Genomic DNA, 20852 nt, shown 5'->3' with positions numbered 1-20852 from the left:
GTTAACAGGTACGCAGTTGTTCACCAACTCACCACTCGGCTCTGGTTCTTAAAGTGTTAAATGCTGAAAACAGTTCTTAAAGCGATACAGTCAGATACAGTTCTTAAAGCGATAACTTCGAAAGTCCATCAGTTTTACACATTCAATTGGGAGAGACTTCTCTGGAGAACGATTTCTTCACCGACGCACCTTTTAGAGAGAGAGAGAGCCTTTGTGCATGAACTCATTGCACTATTGCAAGAGTTATCTCAATGCAGCTTCTCTTCAACGAAGACTCAATAAGGTCGATCCTTTATTAAACTGCCAAACGATGCCGACTTCTCTCGCTCCTTCACTTCGATGAATTCTTCACTCTCCCTTCAAAACTGTCCGAATTGAGTAAATTGGCACTTCCAGCCACAAATTCCCAGCTCAAATACAATATCTTGTAAGAGAATGCACCGTCCGTTTTAAAAATGAGACTGCGTCACGAAAACAACCACGCAACAGAAACGGAGGCACAACACGTTCTACCTGGAAATCTACAAACTCAAAAACCCACTGCATCACCTGAGTCGACCCTTATATAGTCATGGGGCACATGTCATCACGTGACCTCACAACGGCGGGAAAATCACATCAGGTGACCTCCAAAAGACCATTACAGCATTCTCACAAAAACCACAGATCTCCTTGAGCATGTAACATTACTGACATTGGAACCATAGTTTTACCATGCTGCGGAATTTCGGCACAAACCCAGCAGGCCCCTAGTTCTACCTGTGTGACAGAAAGGTGTTAACATGGGGCCCCCGGATGCTGGGGTGAGCCCTCTCAAAGACAGAATCACAAACACCACTACCAACCAAAACATTTTCCTTTAGTCTGAGAGAGTCCTTCTTCTCAGTTCCTTCAGTAACACGTTTGCAGTCTGTTCGATGTATCCACCGAGATTGCCCCTTCAGTTTCACAGCTGTGGGAGTGGTCAGTAATACCTGATATGGTCCTCTCCACCGAGGTCTGAGATTCCCTCGATCCCAGTTCTTGATCAGGACAAAATTTCCAGGTTCTGTGGTGGGATAGTCACTCCTCTCTGCTGGGTAGTTCTCTTCCTTGTAAGCCTGTCATACCTGTGAATGTAATGCTTGGAGAATTTTGGTTAGTTGGCATATATAATTCCCCATTTCTTCCCTTAGGGTATGCATATCTAATTTTGCTGGTAGACTTTCTGGGAGCAATGGTACACAAGGTCTTGGTCCCCAGGGTGTCCTCATGGGCCGTCCATAAATGATTTAGGCTGGTGACAACCCTGTTTTCCCCTGTGGGGTAACCCTCATGTGGATTAGGGTCAGCTTCAACCAAGTGAGTTCAGTCTCCACTGTTACTTTGGCCAATTTACTCTTCAGAGTGCCATTGGCTCTCTCCACTATGCCAGCAGCCCGTGGGTGGTGTACACAGTGGAACTGGTGCTTGATAGCTAGTTCGTTACATACTCCTTTGTTTACTTTTCCCACAAAGTGTGGTCCATTGTCAGAACGCAGCATCTCTGGCAGGCCGTACCTTGGAATTATTTCCCGTAATATACCTTCACAACAGTCTTAGCAATACAATGGTAGTTGGAACAGCTTCAATCCATCTACTAAACACATCTATAATAACTATGCAGTATCTATAGCAATGCACTCTAGGCAATTCAATGAAATCAACCTGTAGACGTGAAAAAGGTTCACCTGTCAAGGGAGTCGTACCCGGTGTACAGGGTACAGGTTACCAACCATTCCCTCCTTTCCCAGGTGTGTACAGTATTGGTAAAAACTGTGCAGGAACACAAACCTGTCCCACTGGGGTGATACAAAAACCTAGGTCGGGGTCTCTCTGGCACCCACCTGGGACCACAGTTTGTGCTCCTCCTCAGAGACGTCCCCCTGAAAAGTACGTACCTCCTGCATGTCTGGCAAACCCATTCTGCTTCAGTCACAGAAGGTTGCTTGAAGGAAACCCGAGGGAACTACAACTACCAAGGGTTCGACCGCACTTTTCCCTGTCTTATCCGCTGAAGCATTGCCTGTAGTGACCCGGTCGGACATGCGGATGTGGGCCGCACATTTAATAATAGACAAAACTCGAGGTAGCTGTAGAACGGTGAGTAAGTTGTTTACAAAGGTGGCATTACTAATGGGGTGGCCAGAGGCAGTCAGGAATCCCCATGTGCCCAGAGAACCCCGTAGTCATAAAAACATAGAAACATAAAAAATAGATGCAGGAGTAGGCCATTCGGCCCTTCAAGCCTGCACCACCATTCAGTATGATCATAGCTGATCATCCATCTCAGAAAAGGGAATGGAAGGAAAAGGAAGATGTAAAGTGGAACAGTGTATCATTAGCATGTTGGAGGAATAATGCATCTGACAAAGGGATCGTGGTTGCAGAAGGAACACCAAAGGTTGGGAGACGCTAAAAGCGGAGCGTGAATGGGTGGATCGGCACCGAAAACGAGAGCAGGAAAAACAACGTAAGCAAACCAAGGCCGGCCTAGATAGGAGAGAAGGGCAGGAATGTCACACTAAACTTCGAACTGATAGGGAAACGAGAGATCCCGAACCCATGTCTGGCAGACTGACCCTGTTTAAGGGCAGTCACCATGATGAGGAGTGGGCACCCATCTTACACCCCCACCTTACCAGGGGCCAAGTGCACCCAGTGCCCCTGAACCCCTGAACCCCAATCCTCAGGGTACTCAGATATAGTGGCCACTCGGGTAAAACAGCAGCGGCAACAGGGGAGGGGAGGTCCCTATACCCTGAGATCCAGAAGGGGAATACCAAGGATTATTCTGAGACAGGGAGGGAAGAATCCAATAAAACCCCAGAGTTAATGGCTCCACAAGAACAATTGCCCACCCAAATGCTGCCCAATCCACGAGCAGGAGGAGGGACAGCCCTCAGTGATTCCTGTGTATGCACCCAAGAAGCCTCAGGAAATGATAATGATCATGAATCAGGCCCCAGATAGAAAAGAAAAACCAGCACAGTTTGTTCAGTATGTCCGCAGTACTACACAAATGTATAATGCAACCCGGGAAGATTTATTCTGTCTCTGCTGCACGATTCTCTCAGCTGATGAGGGGCTGAAATGGAAGGCAGAATTGAGATACCAAACCTATCAGGAGTTACAGGCAGGAAACAATAATGAGAATGAACAGACAGACCAGATTATTCAAGCCTTGGAAAGGGCTCTCCAGCAATCTGTAAACATCACTAAAATACTTGAATGCAAACCTAAGCCTGGGGAATCGGGACCAGACTATTGGGAGCGATTTGTGGCCTGCTACGGCACTTTCGCAGGAGACAAAGCCTTTAATGATGGGAATCCTTCCGCCCAGTTTAATGCCTTACTGCTCCAATGCTTACCAACTAAGTTAGCCAACACGATTAAAACAAATAAAATGAATTGGCCTGACAGTGAACGAAATCGAATGCGACGAGCTTTGACATACTATTGCGAGCGGACTTTCGAATCCTGATCAGCCCCGAAGGGCACTAATATTAAAGGTAAATATGTTCACTGGGAAGGACGCGAGCGGACTATAGCTGGGGATCAGAAATTGGAACAAAAACCTACCAAAGGACAGGTGGGACAACCATCCGTTTAGAAATTGACAAGCAAGGATGCTTCCTACCGTGAGCACCACCCCTCGGGAAGAGCCCAACGTAATATTGCAATTTGCTGGAATTCCAATTCTGTTCATGATTGATACATGGGCAACCACAACCACTCTCGATCAGGAAATAGAATCAGAAAATGGATTCCAGCTATCAGACGCTACAATCACTCTGTCTGGGTTCGAAGGCACAGAACGTACGTATTCACGTACCCAGCCACTGCAGGTGGAATTCCAGGGGAACCAGTGTGAGGTTTCATTTACACTCACCACCAGTCCAGGGTGTAATCTAGCAGGGAGAGACTTGCTCTGTCCGTTGGAAGTCGAGATTCTATGCACAGACAAGGGTATCACCCTGGGACTAGCCAACAACCGAAAGATTCCTCAGTTTCCAACCCCCCCCCCGTGGTGGGCAATTAATCTGGACTCCACTGCCTTTGAACCCCTTGTGCCAGTGGTTGACCCCCATGTGACTCTATGCTATGTCCCTACGGGGTGCTCAGCTGAGGAAAGCCAACATTATGCATCCCTCGAGGGACAGAAGTTCCCAGTCATGGTGATTGGAGAGGTTAAAGGAAGAGAGGGCACTGCATTACTGGCTGAAGTTCCGGATTTCCTTTGGCAACAGACAGGACTGGTGGTTCCCCATATCACCGTTAGGGTTTGCCCTGGGTTCAAGCCAAAGAGCCTGGGTTCCTTGCCTACACCCTGACGAAACAAGCCCCCAGTACCGAGGGAGACTGGCAAGACTTGGTTGCGGGCCAACTCCGATACTGGAAGGAGTCGGAGGTGAAGGCGTGACATCTAGTAAGACACTCTTTTAATATTGACCAAACCCAAGACGTTCTACCCCATCTCTGGGCAATTTCAGGCCATGAAATCGGCAGCATCAACTGCCCCCCTGTCCAGATCACCGTGAAAGAAGGACAGACTCTCCCATCCCTTCCGCGATACCCCCTCAGGCCCAAGGCAACATTTTATGAGGATGAAAGCTCTTCTGTGGATCCAGCAGGAAAACGATATTCTGGCTATGTGATAGTGACGGACAGTGAAATAGTTGAGCAGGCCTCTTTTGAGGCAGCTGTCTCCGCCCAGAAGGCTGAGCTCTTTGCTCTGACTTGTGCCTGTATCCTAGCAACAGACAAAAGTGCGAATGTTTACACAGATTCCCGTTATGCATTTGGAGTTGTACATAAATAATCTTCCGGAAATAGTAGGGCACAGGGGGTCCAGTGAGATGGAGGAACCGAGGGAAATACATGTTAGTAGGGAAGTGGTGTTAGGTCAATTGAAGGGATTAAAGGCAGATAAATTCCCAGGGCCAGATGGTCTGCATCCCAGAATGCTAAAGGAAGTAACCCAAGAAATAGTGGATGAAATAGTGATAATTTTTCAAAACTCTTTAGATTCTGGACTAGTTCCTGAGGATTGGAGAGTGGCTAATGTAACCCTGCTTTTTAAAAAAGGAGGAAGAGAGAAACCGGGGAATTATAGACCGGTTAGCCTGACATCAGTGGTGGGGAAAATGCTAGAGTCAGTTATCAAAGATGTGATAACAGCACATTTGGAAAGCGGAGAAATCATCGGACAAAGTCAGCATGGATTTGTGAAAGGAAAATCATGTCTGACGAATCTCATAGAATTTTTTGAGGATGTAACTGGTAGAGTGGATAGGGGAGAACCAGTGGATGTGGTATATTTGGATTTTCAAAAGGCTTTTGACAAGGTCCCACACAGGAGATTAGTGTGCAAACTTAAAGTACACGGTATTGGGGGTAAGGTATTGATGTGGATAGAGAATTGGTTGGCAGACAGGAAGCAAAGAGTGGGAATAAACGGGACCTTTTCAGAATGGCAGGCAGTGACTAGTGGGGTACCACAAGTCTCTGTGCTGGGACCCCAGTTGTTTACAATATATATTAATGACTTAGATGAGGGAATTAAATGCAGCATCTCCAAGTTCGCGGATGACACGAAGCTGGGTGGCAGTGTTAGCTGTGAGGAGGATGCTAAGAGGATGCAGGGTGACTTGGATAGGTTAGATGAGTGGGCAAATTCATGGCAGATGCAATTTAATGTGGATAAATGTGAGGATATCCAGTTTGGTGGCAAAAACAGGAAAACAGATTATTATCTGAATGGTGGCCGATTAGGAAAAGGGGAGGTGCAACGAGACCTGGGTGTCATTATACACCAGTCATTGAAAGTGGGCATGCAGGTACAGCAGGCAGTGAAAAAGGCGAATGGTATGCTGGCATTTATAGCGAGATGATTCGAGTACAGGAGCAGGCAGGTACTACTGCAGTTGTACAAGGCCTTGGTGAGACCACACCTGGAGTATTGTGTGCAGTTTTGGTCCCCTAATCTGAGGAAAGACATTCTTGCCATACAGGGAGTACAAAGAAGGTTCACCAGATTGATTCCTGGGATGGCAGGACTTTCATATGATATAAGACTGGATCGGCTAGGCTTATGCTCGTTGGAATTTAGAAGATTGAGGGGGGATCTGATTGAAACGTACAAAATCCTAAAGGGATTGGACAGGCTAGATGCAGGATGATTGTTCCCGATGTTGGGGAAGTCCAGAACGAGGGGTCACAGTTTGAGGATAAAGGGGAAGCCTTTTAGGACCGAGATTAGGAAAAACTTCTTCACACAGAGAGTGGTGAATCTGTGGAATTCTCTGTCACAGGAAACAGTTGAGGCCAGTTCGTTGGCTATATTTAAGAGGGAGTTAGATATGGCCCTTGTGGCTAAAGGGATCAGCGAGTATGGAGGGAAGGCTGGGGCAGGGTTCTGAGTTGGATGATCAGCCATGATCATAATAAATGGCGGTGCAGGCTCGAAGGGCCGAATGGCCTACTCCTGCACCTATTTTCTATGTTTCTATGTATCGCTGAGAGGTAGGAGGAGACCGCTCGGCCCGTCGGTTTGATGCCGGTTCCCCGGGGAGGGAGAGGGGGATTTTATTGAAAGGATGAAGACGGTGAGAGAGGGGGCGGACAGGATGTTTGTCCCGGTGGGGACAGGAGGGGCTCATCTGTGGAAATGTCTGAGCCCACGGTGGTGGCGATTCACCACATTGGGGGGCAAACACCGGCAGACTGTTGCCCTGCAAGCGGGGCCAATGGTCCGGACAAAGTGACAATTATTTGTGTTTTGTTGAGATTGCACCGGGAATATGGTGTAAAATCCCGCTCCCCACACTAACACGGGTTATACAGACCAAAGAACAAACTGCCGGAGGAACTCAGTGGGTCGGGCAGCATCTGTGGTGGGAAATGGACCGTCAACATTTTGGGCCGAGACCCTCCCTCTGGACTGAGAGTGGACGGGAAATAGTCAGAGAAAAGAGGTGAGGGGTGGGGATGGGGCAAGAGCTGGGGAGTGAGAGGTGGATCCAGGTGAGGGGGAGGTGGGAAGGTGGAAATAGTGACAGGGTGGGAGGTGAGTGGTTGGGGCAACACGGGGCTGCAGAAGATGGAAATTAATTCCATAGAGGGTTAACAAAGAGGTTAGAGAGTATTTGTTACAGAGAGTGCAATGAAGATTCACCAGACTGATCCCTGGAGTGGTGGGGTCATCATATGAAGGAAGATCAAATGTGATAACCCTTTCATTTAGAGCAGGGGTAACCTTTTTAGCAGCGCAGACCGGCAGACCGGTTTAATATTGACAATATTCTTGCGGACCGGCCAACCGGAGGGGTGGGGGGGGGAGTAGGGTTGCCAACGGACAAGAGTGGCAGTCAAATACATGGTCTTTACCCTGAGAAAGACTACAATGACCATGAAGCCTTGAGCAGGCACCAGTGCGCATGCGTGCACGTGCCGATTTTTTTTCTACAAATCGTTTTTGGCAATTCTGCTCCGGGGGGGGGGGGGGCGGGAGGTGTTAATCACGACCGGAATATAGGTGATAAGCGGCTAATACACTCAATTTCGTTTCTAAAAGGGTTTATCTAATGAATTTAATATTAAACACACAGCACATATTTTCCTTGCATGAATATAGAAACATAGAAACATAGAAAATAGGTGCAGGAGTAGGCCATTCGGCCCTTCGAGCCTGCACCGCCATTTATTATGATCATGGCTGATCATCCAACTCAGAACCCAGCCTTCCCTCCATACCCCCTGACCCCTGTAGCCACAAGGGCCATATCTAACTCCCTCTTAAATATAACAAATGAACTGGCCTCAACAGTTTGCTGTGGCAGAGAATTCCACAGATTCACCACTCTCTGTGTGAAGAAGTTTTTCCTAATCTCGGTCCTAAAAGGCTTCCCCTCTATCCTCAAACTGTGACCCCTCGTTCTGGACCTCCCCAACATCGGGAACAATCTTCCCGCATCTAGCCTGTACAATCCCTTTAGGATCTTATACGTTTCAATCAGATCCCCCCTCAATCTTCTAAATTCCAACGAGTACAAGCCCAGTTCATCCAGTCTTTCTTCATATGAAAGACCTGCCATCCCAGGAATCAATCTGGTGAACCTTCTTTGTACTCCCTCTATGGCAAAGATGTCTTTCCTCAGATTAGGGGACCAAAACTGCACACAATACTCCAGGTGTGGTCTCACCAAGGCCTTGTACAACTGCAGTAGTACCTCCCTGCTCCTGTACTCGAATCCTCTCGCTATAAATGCCAGCATACCGTTCGCCTTTTTCACCGCCTGCTGTACCTGCATGCCCACTTTCAATGACTGGTGTATAATGACACCCAGGTCTCGTTGCACCTCCCCTTTTCCTAATCGGCCACCATTCAGATAATAATCTGTTTTCCTATTTTTGCCACCAAAGTGGATAACTTCACATTTATCCACATTAAATTGCATCTGCCATGAGTTTGCCCACTCACCCAACCTATCCAAGTCACCCTGCATCCTCTTAGCATCCTCCTCACTGCTAACACTGCCACCCAGCTTCGTGTCATCCGCAAACTTGGAGATGCTTCATTTAATTCCCTCATCCAAGTCATTAATATAGTGATAAGTCAATTATCAGGGGAGTACAAGGGAGCTTGAAGTAAGTGTTGAACAAACTTTCAGTAGAAGTGGTAGAGGCAGGTTTGATAATTATCATTTAAAGAACAATTGGATAGGTAAATGGACAGGAAAGGAATGGAGGGTTATGGGCTGAGTGCAGGTCGGTGGGACAAGGTGAGAGTAGCATTCGGCACGGACTATAAGGGCAGAGATCACCTGTTTCTGTGCTGTAATTGTTATATGGTTATATAAGTCACTTATAACTCAATAGCATCATAACATTTTAAGTAACGTTTGGATATTAAGCACACCCCGCATATTAGTCAGAGTCATACTTTATTAATTCCGGGGGAAATTGGTTTTCGTTACAGTTGCTCCATAAATAATAAATAGTAATAGAACCATAAATAGTTAAATAGTAATATGTAAATTATGCCAGTAAATTATGAAATAAGTCCAGGACCAGCCTATCGGCTCAGGGTGTCTGACCTTCCAAGGGAGGAGTTGTAAAGTTTGATGGCCACAGGCAGGAATGACTTCCTATGACGCTCTGTGCTGCATCTCGGTGGAATGAGTCTCTGGCTGAATGTACTCCTGTGCCCACCCAGTACATTATGTAGTGGATGGGAGACATTGACCAAGATGGCATGCAACTTGGACAGCATCCTCTTTTCAGACACCACCGTCAGAGAGTCCAGTTCCATCCCCACAACATCACTGGCCTTACGAATGAGTTTGTTGATTCTGTTGGTGTCTGCTACCCTCAGCCTGCTGCCCCAGCACACAACAGCAAACATGATAGCACTGGCCACCACAGACTCATAGAACATCCTCAGCATCGTCTGGCAGATGTTAAAGGACCTCAGTCTCCTCAGGAAATAGAGACGGCTCTGACCCTTCTTGTAGACAGCCTCAGTGTTCTTTGACCAGTCCAGTTTATTGTTAGTTCGTATCCCCAGGTATTTGTAATCCTCCACCATGTCCACACTGACCCCCTGGATGGAAACAGGGGTCGCTGGTACCTTAGTTCTCCTCAGGTCTACCACCAGCTCCTTAGTCTTTTTCACATCAAGCTGCAGATAATTCTGCTCACACCATGTGACAAAGTTTCCTGCCATAGCCCTGTACTCAGCCTCATCTCCCTTGCTGATGCATCCAACTATGGCAGAGTCATCCAAAAACTTCTGAAGATGACAAGACTCTGTGCAGTAGTTGAAGTCCGAGGTGTAAGTGTTGAAGAGAAAAGGAGACAAGACAGTCCCCCGTGGAGCCCCAGTGCTGCTGATCACTCTGTTGGACACACGGTGTTGCAAGCACACGTACTGTGGTCTGCCAGTCAGGTAATCAAGAATCCATGACACCAGGAAAGCATCCACCTGCATCGCTGTCAGCTTCTCCCCCAGCAGAGCAGGGCGGATGGTGTTGAACGCACTGGAGAAGTCAAAAAACATGACCCTCACAGTGCTCGCTGGCTTGTCCAGGTGGGCGCAGACATGGTTCAGCAGGAAGACGATGGCATCCTCAACTCCTAGTCGGGGCTGGTAGGCGAACTGGAGGGGATCTAAGTGTGGCCTGACCATAGGCTGGAGCAGCTCCAGAACAAGTCTCTCCAGGGTCTTCATGATGTGGGAGGTCAATGCCACCGGTCTGTAGTCATTGAGGCCGCTGGGGCGCGGCGTCTTCGGCACAGGGACGAGGCAGGACGTCTTCCACAGTACAGGAACCCTCCAGAGCCTCAGGCTCATGTTGAATACATGACGAAGTACTCCACATAGCTGAGGGGCACAGGCTTTGAGCACCCTGGTACTGACACCATCAGGTCCTGCAGCCTTGCTTGGGTTGAGACGTTTCAGCTGTCTTCTCACCTGTTCAGCTGTGAAGCCCACCGTAGTGGTTTTGTGTGGGGAAGGGGTATAGTCATGAGAACAGGGTGGGGGACTGTGAGGAGGGGTAGGAGGGGAGAGTGGAATATGTGTTGGTTGGGGGCCGACAACAGATGGCTCATGTTGGGGATGGGCAGGGGTCACAATGTCAAATCTGTTAAAGAAGAGGTTAAGTTCGTTGGCCCTGTCCACACTGCCTTCCGCTCCTCTGTTGCTGGTTTGCCGGAACCCAGTGATGGTCCTCATCCCCCTCCAGACCTCTCTCATGTTGTTCCTCTTATGAATATATAAAATCATTGCAACACACCAATATTACTGAATCAGTGGGAGCCCTGGGCTTGTTTCCCTGCAACAAGACGGTGCCATCGAGGGGTGATGGGAGACAGTGATACTCAAAGGAGGTTCCTTATGTCCAGTCTATTCTGCAATTTAGTTTTCATTGCATTCATTGCAGAGATATGTTGCAAATGGAATCAATGTTTTCAGTGCTTTCTTGGCTATTAGGATATTCAGCCTTGACTTTGATCCAGAATGCTGGCAGAGGTGTTATGTCAAACATACTTTTCAGCCCGCCGTCATTTGCAAGCTCGAAGAGTTGATCTCCTTCCCACGCTGACATGGTTGACGTGAGGGTAATATCCTCACGTGCATTCAAGTTCAACAGTGGGCGTGACAGGGAATGCAGCTGACTCATATTGCCAAATCATGTTGTTTCCTCGCGGCCCGGTAGCGCATGCTTTGCGGCCCAGTACTGGTCCGCGGCCCGGTGGTTGGGGACCGCTGATTAGAGAATGGAGGACTGAGAGGTGAACACATTGAAATGCACAGCATCATTACAGACATCCCACCTCTCCTGGAAGTTCCGGGAGTCTCCCGCATATTGATCGTGGCTCCTTGACGCCCAGAAATTATATACAATATCCCGGAAATTGATTTTATTGAGAGGGAGAGCGAGCATCCTGATTGGTCTCTCTTCATGCTAAGAGTGGTGGAAACAATATGATTTGGCGGTATGAGTCCGCTGCACCTTTCCTCATTCCCTGTCACGCCCACTGTTGAACTTGAACGCACGCGAGGTCATTACCCGCGCGTCATCCATGTCAGCGCGGGAAGATCAACTCCTCGAGCTTGCAAATGACGGCGGGCTGAAAAGTATGTTTGACGTAACATCTTTGCTGGCATTCTGGATCAAAGTCAAGGCTGAATATCCTGAGATAGCCACGAAAGCACTGAAAACATTGCTTCCATTTCCAACTTATCTCTGTGAAGCAGGGTTTTCTGTAATGAAAACTAAATTGTGGAATAGACTGGACATAAGGAACCCCCTTCGAGTATCACTGTCTCCCATCACCCCTCCATGGGACCGTCTTGTTGCAGGGAAACAAGCCCAGGGCTCCCACTGATTCAGCGATATTGGTGTGTTGCAATGATTTTATATGTTCACACGAGGAAAATAAGCGCTGTTTAATATCCAAACGTTACTTAAAATGTTATGATGCTATTGACTTATAATTGATTTATCACTCTATTAATGCAAGGAAAATATGCTCTGTGTATTTAATATTAAATTCGTTAGATAACCCCTTTTAGTAACGAAATTGAGTGTATTAGCCACTTATAAGTGACTTATGGTTGACTTATCACCTATATTCTGGTGGTGATTAACACCACATCCCCTCCCCAGTCGGCCGGTCCACAAGAATATTGTCAATATTAAACCAGTCCGTGGTACAGAAAAGGTTGGGGACCCCTGCTAAGTCGACCTATCAGTTTTCTCTGTGGGTGGGCTTTACAGTCGACCTCAAAAATATTGACAATGTTGCTCACTGCACTGTTTGCAACAGTGACTTTTCTATTGCCCATGGTGGGCCAAAATGTGAAAGACATGTTGAGGTGAGTTTAACAGGTGTCATTTGTTCATTAGCATAGCCAACGTTATTTAAACTACACAAACACGAGGAAATCTGCAGATGCTGGAATTTCAAGCAACACACACAGGCTGGCTCCTGAGGAGCTACGCTATTGATGTCCTACATGATGAGGCCGAACTCCTTGTAGACTTGCTTAAAGTTGTAATAGAATAAACATAATAATATAATATAAGTACATATTTTAATGTCACATTTTCTGCATATACCCAACTTGGTTTACAGATTAGACAAGATGATTAAACAAAGTATTACATACACCCTTGGAGATTGACGGGGGGGCGGGGGGGGGACGGAGTAGATATGGGGTTGTAGGGGGCGGGGATGCTACCTCCCTGAAATGAGTTTTGCAGGGTGGGATGTCTGCCATTATTGGTTGAACCAGGGATCCTAGTCTCTGAAAAAGGGGGTGGACTGTTCGGGACTGAGATGAGGGGAAATGTCTCCACTCCGAGGGTGGTGAATGTCTGGAAATCCCCACCACAGAGGGCGGTGAAGACTCAGTGATCGTCCTCACATAAAACAGAGGCTGGCAGATGTGTGGAGACCGGAGGGATCGAGGAAATGAGGATCGGGCAGAAACATGTGGCTGAGAGGGGAGAGCAGTCACCATCTTGTTGATAGTTAGAGGGGCTGAATGAGCTGTTTCTCACTTGGTGTTTCAGTGTTCCAGTCCAGTGAGGCCGGAGGAATGTAAATAGAAATGAGTGTTTATAAACACAGACTGATTTGAACGAAACCTGCACATTTCCTGTTTGGGTCTGAATTGAGTGATTAGATCAGACTAGACGCAACTTTATTGTCATTGTGCCGACTCCAGATACAAAGCCAATGAAACGCAGTTGGCGTCTATACTGGGGTCAGGACTGTCACGTGACGGCTCTGCCCATTTACCTGGTCGGAAGACACGTCACCTGCCAATCAAGATCTGACCCCACCCCGCCCATCAATGCTCACCTCACCATTGGCCCCTTTAATTAGCCTTGTACTTGGCCTCGGGCAATTGGCCTTTGTAATCAGCTTAACCCTGCTGGCACCGAGCCATTGGCTTCCCTGTGAATCACCTGGGCTGGACCTTCCAGTCCTATAAAGGAGCCCACGGGTGCGTGACCCTCTCTCTTTTTTGCTCCCTCCGAGGGACCACCCTGCTGTCTGTGAGTTGTGCTTTGAATAGGGTTGGGAGTGTGGATATTGTCCCTAAGCAGAAGAGAGATGTGCCTGCACAGAGTGAAGGGGGGTTGTATATGTCTGTGTGTACTTTGTCCCCACGCGATTTAATGTGATTTATTGCTGATCCGACTACTGTAAATGGTGCGCGTGTTGCTTCTGTTGCCATTTTCCCCTGTTTGCCTCCTGTAAATAAAATCCTTCACTACCCAGACTGTGAGCCCAGAGCCCTTGACTTTGAGACCTGCAGAATCTGTTTCCTGACTTACAATAATTGGCGCTGCGTGGGGGAAGTGTTCTGGAACAGGGGCAGAAAAGCCAGTACAGGCACCGAGCATAGGATTCCCGGGTGGACCGACGAGAGAGGGATTTGAGCGTTGGCGGACCACGGTAAACCGGTGGTCTGGTCCGAGCAGTTGGACCCACGTGGCGAGCACCTGGCCGCGGGGCTGCTCCGGCTGTGGGATGAGCGGCCCCCAACATGAACCTCTCTCTTCAAGACGCGAGCGCCCCGGGGAGCCTCTCTGACCAACAAAGCATCAATAACGCCCCACGGGCGCCGGAGCCGGAGATCAGGGAAGGCTCTACCCTGTGGGATCGGTTGGTGACCGCCGTGAGGGTCCGGTACCCCACCCTCCTGGAGTGGGATCTACACCGGCGCCCGCAATGGGGTACGGTCAGTGAGGGCCCCCGGGCTGTTAGAGAGTGGGCGCTAGTCAACGGCATCTACCAGGGAGCCTGCGACCGTAATTTTTTAGCAAACACCCGGGTGACCGGTGCCCTAACAGGATACCCGGTCACCACCGCGCACCCCGATCCTGCCTCTCATGGCACCAGCTAACGGGAGGACCGTGCGGGATGCCATCACCCTCCTGGAAGGGCTTGAATAGATGCAGCGGGGGGCACCCACCCTGATCCGTAGGGCAGAGGCAAGGGCTGGAGACGCAACCCCTGCCCGTTTTACACGCAGGCAGCTGTACATGGACATGGATCCCCAACCCTGACCTCTACACCCTGTGGAAGGAGCTTTGTGGCGGTGGGGTGGTGGGCAACTGGTCGATTGCACCCATCCGTTATCATCGCTGTGTGTGTTATGTTGTGTCTGCCCAATTATTAAGAGCACGTCTGCCTATCTTTAGTCACAAAAAGCGTTAACCTTAGAAATAGTTAGTGTAAGACTTCCATTAAGATGTATTCCTTTCCTTTTCACTGTTAACGCTTGGCGAGTGGCGTGGCTACCGAGGGTGGACTGTACTGGAGGGGTCGTGACTGTCACGTGACAGCATTGCCCACTCCTGGTCGGAAGACACGCCCCCTGCCAATCAAGGATTGACCCCTCCTCGCCCATCACTGCACACCGAACCACTGGCCTCTTTAATTAGCCTTGGATATGGCCTCGGGTAATTGGCCTTTGTAATCAGCTTTAGGGTACGTCCACACTACGCCGGATAATTTTGAAAACGAAGCTTTTTCTCTTCGTTTTGCCCTCCCGTCCACACTGAGCCGGCGTTTTCAGCCCCCGAAAACGGAGATTTTCGAAAACACTCTCCAGAGTGAATAAATCTGAAAACGCTTAATATCCGGCGTAGTGTGTACGGGGTAAACGGAGAGATTTAAAACACTCTCGTGACAACACCACAACAATAATGTTTTTTTCTGCTTCTGCTTGGTACTGCGCAAGCTGTTATAACGCGCAGCCGATGTGAACGGCGTGGGAGTTAAATTGAAAAGTGAGCGTTTTTGACTATTTAAAAGCGCTGTCATGATGTACCGGAACAGATGTTCGTTGTTTTCTTGAATGACACCACCTAACAATTTCAGAACAGACGGACGAGACTGAAGCCAGAAGAGTTAGAAATGTACTCACCAAATACTTTGACCCACAGCTTACTGTATAAATAAGTATTCTCACTTCGCCCTGTTTTCTGTCCTTGCTTGTATGAAGGTGGTTTACCTATTTATGCAAGTACTTCTCTGACAATAAATGTGTAACAGCCTAATGTAACATTGTATGGAAATAACGCTGATGCAGACGTTTTATACATTTAACAAGGTGCTTTATTAATGCAGCAGCGTTAGTCAGTTTTTGGAACAGCGCTGTTCGTCGTCAGCTGGGTCATACTGTCCGTGAACTCCCTGTTGGTTGTCTTCATACGCTCCAGTATTTGTTTTTTTTATATAAGTTTTAAGTCCTGCGCGAGAGCCAAGAGCAATTCCTTTCAAGTTTCTCTAGTCTGTAACTGGACAAACGCGCACTAAGTTCACCGTTTCCTCTTCGCTTGTTTTCTGTGTGTCCTGCGCATGCCCAGTAGGAGGAGATTCACCCAAATATCCGTCTAATGTGGACGGAGATATTTTGAAAAACGCTTAGTGTGGACGCCTGTTGTTTTTACTCGAAACCGGCGTTTTCAAAATTATCCGGCGTAGTGTAGACGTAGCCTCAGTCTGTCAGCACCGAGCCGTTAGCGTTCCTGTGAATTACCTGGGCCGGGCACTTCAGCCTTCCTGCATTAAAAGGGCGCTCCGTGTGCTGAACGCTCTCTTTGCCATTTCTGAGGGACCACTCTGCTTCATTTTAGGCTGAGAACCGTGGAACATGGCTGGAGAAAATTGTTGGTAAGGTGTGCATTGAATAGGGTGTTAGTGATTGTCCCTGATAGCATTGAGCCGTGCCTGTACAGTGAAGGGGCTCGAGCACCGTATTGACTTTTCCCTTGGATGTGTGTGTACTTTATTCCCACGTTCGTTATTAATTGTCTGCGTGTGATTTACTGCCGATCCGACTTTATCCACGACTGCTGTAAATTGTGTGCGTGTTGTTTCTGTTGCCTTTGAGACCTGAAGAATCCGTTTCCTCGCTTGTTTCTTCCATGTGGTGGTCAAGAGGCTCCTAAATATTCTGTAAATAAACTGCTTTACCCACGCAAGCCTATGTGTGTAGCCTGCAAAAAGTACGAGGCAGAAATAGGAAATACGCCCGACAGCCTGCATGCGGGTAACATAATTCTGCTGTTTGTTTGTTGTTAGTCTCCCCGAGGGGAGGTGCACCGTTCCCGGAGGCACTGCAATACCGGGTCGATGCGCGGAGTGGACGGAGCAAGCCCCTATTCCATCTCCCTGTTCCAAAAATCAATTTAATATATGGTCCCCAGATAGGGGACGTATCAGATATTAAACTGATAAGAACAGATTTTTTTTTTTTATTTCAAAATATACTTTATTCAAAAATAAATATATACAATAAACCATTCAATAACTTTTCATCCTTTACATACGTTTGCATTATACACAGTACATATCCGTATTTATACCACATCATTTCATTGTTGAGGGGTATACTCCCCGCCCTCCGACCCCTCCCACTCCCACGGGTGGAGAAACCTATACTGTGGTCCTTCCCCACCGGGCCCTTGCGGTGGCTGCACCAAGTTTCAGTGCGTCCCTCAGCACGTACTCCTGCAGTCGAGAATGTGCCAGTCGGCAGCATTCTCCCACGGACATCTCCATGTGCTGGTAGATCATCAAGTTACGGGCCGACCAAATAGCATCTTTCACCGAGTTGATGATCTGCCAGCAGCACCGGACGTTGGTCTCCGTGTGTGTCCCCGGGAACAGCCCGTAGATCAGAGAGTCCTCTGTTACGCAGCTGCTGGGGATAAACCGTGACACTAGCCCATCCATCCTCCTCCACACCCTCTTTGCGAACTGGCAGTGTGCAAAGAGGTGGGTCACAGACTCCTCCTCACTGCAGTCCTCCCGTGGGCAATGGGGTGCGGAGACGACGTTCCGGGCGTACAGGAGGGCTCTGACTGGGAGGGCCCCTCTCACCGCCAGCCAGGCGAGGTCTTGGTGCCTGTTGGTTAGATCTGGCGATGAGGCATTTTGCCAGATGAACTGGACAGTCTGCTCCGGGAACCACCCCACTGTGTCCATCACGTCCTTCTCCTGCAGTGCCTGCAATACACTTGATCTTAGCCAAAAGGCCGAGAAGCGATACCCACAATTGTCCGGACCCTTTCGGATCCTGCTGGTCTTCCCTCTATTAAGTTGGACCGACTGTCTACAGGACACCGATTTATCCTACTTCTCTCCAACGTTTGAAGTAGGTTTGGTGTAATTTCTCTCAATCTTTGACATACATCGTATTTTACCCCCTTGTCGCGAAATCTCTCTCGGAATACAGCTGATCATGTAAAATAGCTGATATTGCACCAACCAAATGAGAGAGGCGGCCCCGGTTTGTATGCAAACTCCTCTCAGCTGATAGTCCTGTCGAACTGTTCCGTCCGCCCTCTCCAGCGTCTGATGTCATTGCAAGCGTGATGACGTTTACGGAAGTGTTGCAGCGAGAGAAGCAAAGTTTGGGCCGGGTCGTTCGGCGGGCCTGACGGGGCAGGTGATTGGGGAGGGGGGACCTCTGGAAACGGGAGGAGTGTGGCTAGGAACATCGGATGGAAGCGATGGCTGGGGACTGCGAAGAAGGGGAGGGTTGTAAATAGGGGGAGTGAGGCCGTGTGATGAGGGATGATGGGTGGGTGGAGAGGGACGGGGTAGAGTCGGACGAAAGGGAGGGGGTAGGGTTGCAACTCGCACAATATTTAAATGTGAGCTGGTATGTGGCAAATAACGGCATAGCAGTCAATGGATTATTTCCACAGAGAAAGCGTCCGGCTGGACTTCAGCTTTTTGACCAGAGCTGGTTCCGTTAAGAAATCGGTGATAATCGGGGGAGAATGTGGGTACACTGCAGTGACCACTACTTCCCTGAAATCCCAAGGCTTTTCTGCCAAATGTCACTAGCCAAATACTGGAAGTAATTATGAATATTCCGTATTTGCCTAAATTTGTGCAGCTCCATCCAGCATTTAACAGCATACCCCAACCTATGGCTTGTATCACTTACTGCATCTCCAGGGAGAAAAAAAAGATGGAAATCTGGGGAAAAGAGGCATAAAATACCGAAAAGGATTCGGTGGTAATGCAGCATTCTGTAGAGAATGAAGCAGTTAATGATTCAGATGTGATGTGATTCTTAATCAGAGATCTTTCATCAGTTCTAAGGAACAGCCATTAACCTGACACATTTGCTCTGTTTCTCTGCAGAATGCTGAATGAAGTGACCAAGTATCCCCGGCACTTATTTTCATTGAAAAGATATTGCCATTCCGTCGTTGTGGTGGCTGGGTCGAAATCCTGGAACGCCAACGCCATCCCCATCAGGAGTGCAGAGATCCTTAACCAGAAGAAGTGCAGTTGTTCCGGATGCATTCACTGTCACTTCCTTTGTGGCAATGATGGATGGTGCTGTAAAATCTGGCATTGGTAATGAAGTGTGGATTCTGAAAAGTCAATAACTGAAAACAGCATTATAGACTGCTACAGCACAGTGCAGGTCGCTCGGGCTAACCACTCCCTCCTAAATCACCCTCTACTTTTCTAAAATCTATGTGCCTATCTAAAAATCCCTTTCATGTCCCCAATGTATCTGCCTTTACCACCACCCTGGCAGTCAGTGTGTTCCACGCACCACTCTCTGTGCTTAAAAACAATCTTACACCTGATGTCCCCCTGTACTTTTCTCCGGTCACCTTAAAATGATGCCCTCTCGTATCAGCCATTTCGGCACTGGGAGGAAAGGTCTCTGGCTGTCCTTCTTGCGAGCCTTCAAGTGTAACTGAAGATGACTTCAGCTTGTGATGATGTGTTCCCCTTTTCAGCATCATACGTGATTGTGCAGGATGATGGCAGTTCCATTTATGCAAGATTGGGATCTGCTGCAGACTTTGGGTGATAATGGTGAGCATATGGTGAGTAAGTCATGCACTTCAAAAAATAATTCTTAAAAACTAATTTGGTAGATTAGCAATAGCACTCATTTAAGAAGGTATTTCTTAACTGGCAACCAAAGTCTGGAGAAAGAAATGCCCCACGAGAAGGGTGCACCATCTGTGGAGAATTCCCAAGGAAGTTAGGGTGATATAACTTTGAAATAACATGCGTTATAATGAGGATTAATTAATTGATGGTAGGCAAGAGGACTGGGAAAGTTTAAAACTGCAAGGTATGCCACAAAAATTGTAAAGAATGTGGGACATAATGCTTTATGTATTATGAACCAGCAGCAATAGATATGAAAATGAGTCAGGCTTTATAAACAAACAACAAAATTTATGAATCTCTGCTCAAAAACAAATGACGAACATAACTGGAAGTTAACAGTTATGTGGCAATATCTAACAAACAGTCAAACTTAGAAACACTTCTCATTCAAGCACAGTCTTAAAGCGGTAAATTCAAAAGTCCAAGTGATTTATATTACCATTAAGGAGAGACTTCCCCGAAACAACAATTCCTTCGAAGAAATGACAAATCTGTCAATCACAGCGGAGAGATGCCTTGTCAGATGAAATCACAAAGAAATAAAGTCTCTTAAAGTAACTGACCTTTTGGCTGGAGGGTGGTCACTGCACAAACCTTCCCGACCTTGCAGGGGTTTAACTCGAACGTGCATGCCACAATTTCCCGAAAGAAGATACAAAAAGTTCAATCACTCCCAAATCGCTGAACGACATTAACTTTACCCAACCCTTCGGGGTTGGATAACACTGGTAATGTCTTCACTCTCTGATACTAGACTGTGAGGGGAAAATAAACGTGTAACAAACAAAACCGGTGACGTCCAGCACAACAGCCGACCGGCAACAACGTGGTTGAACCATTAAATAACAAGAACTGCGTCACAGTGACGGCTTTTCTTTTATACCATGCCATCACGTGACATTACATCACTCCACTGTCACAAGACCATTCCATCATCCCACTCACAAGACCATTCCGTCATCCCACTCACAAGACCATTCCATCATCCCACTCACAGGACCATTCCATCCTCCCACTCACAAGACCATTCCGTCCTCCCACTGTCACAAGACCATTCCATCATCCCACTGTCACAAGACCATTCCATCATCCCACTGTCACAAGACCATTCCATCATCCCACTGTCACAAGACCATTCCATCATCCCACTCACAAGACCATTCCATCATCCCACTCACAAGACCATTCCATCATCCCACTCACAAGACCATTCCATCCTCCCACTCACAAGACCATTCCATCATCCCACTGTCACAAGACCATTCCATCATCCCACTCACAAGACCATTCCATCATCCCACTCACAAGACCATTCCGTCATCCCACTCACAAGACCATTCCATCATCCCACTCACAAGACCATTCCA

At 47.9% G+C, this 20852-nt stretch overlaps 1 long non-coding RNA gene and 1 other non-coding gene across 16 annotated transcripts in view; one reads left to right on the top strand and one right to left on the bottom strand.

The window, feature by feature from the left end:
• The window catches only part of LOC134341630 (uncharacterized), a 364862-nt gene that overhangs the window by 328260 nt on the left and 15750 nt on the right, over positions 1-20852 (top strand). For 8 of the 15 annotated variants that reach the window (XR_010016808.1, XR_010016801.1, XR_010016806.1 and 5 more), the window contains one exon: positions 18709-19412. This is a non-coding gene — a long non-coding RNA (uncharacterized LOC134341630). Of the gene's footprint in view, positions 1-13529; positions 13593-17882; positions 18002-18708; positions 19413-20852 lie in introns of those variants that run through there. The other 7 variants (XR_010016812.1, XR_010016813.1, XR_010016810.1 and 4 more) reach the window with 3 other exon arrangements.
• LOC134341692 (U2 spliceosomal RNA) lies at positions 16643-16838 on the bottom strand. The gene has a single exon (XR_010016848.1). It is a non-coding gene; the product is annotated as a U2 spliceosomal RNA (small nuclear RNA).

The sequence above is a fragment of the Mobula hypostoma genome, unplaced genomic scaffold, assembly GCF_963921235.1.
Source record: "Mobula hypostoma unplaced genomic scaffold, sMobHyp1.1 scaffold_36, whole genome shotgun sequence".
NCBI lineage: Eukaryota > Metazoa > Chordata > Chondrichthyes > Myliobatiformes > Myliobatidae > Mobula > Mobula hypostoma.
The sequence above is the reverse complement of the archived record's forward strand: the minus strand, read 5'-3'. Positions and strand labels throughout refer to the sequence as shown.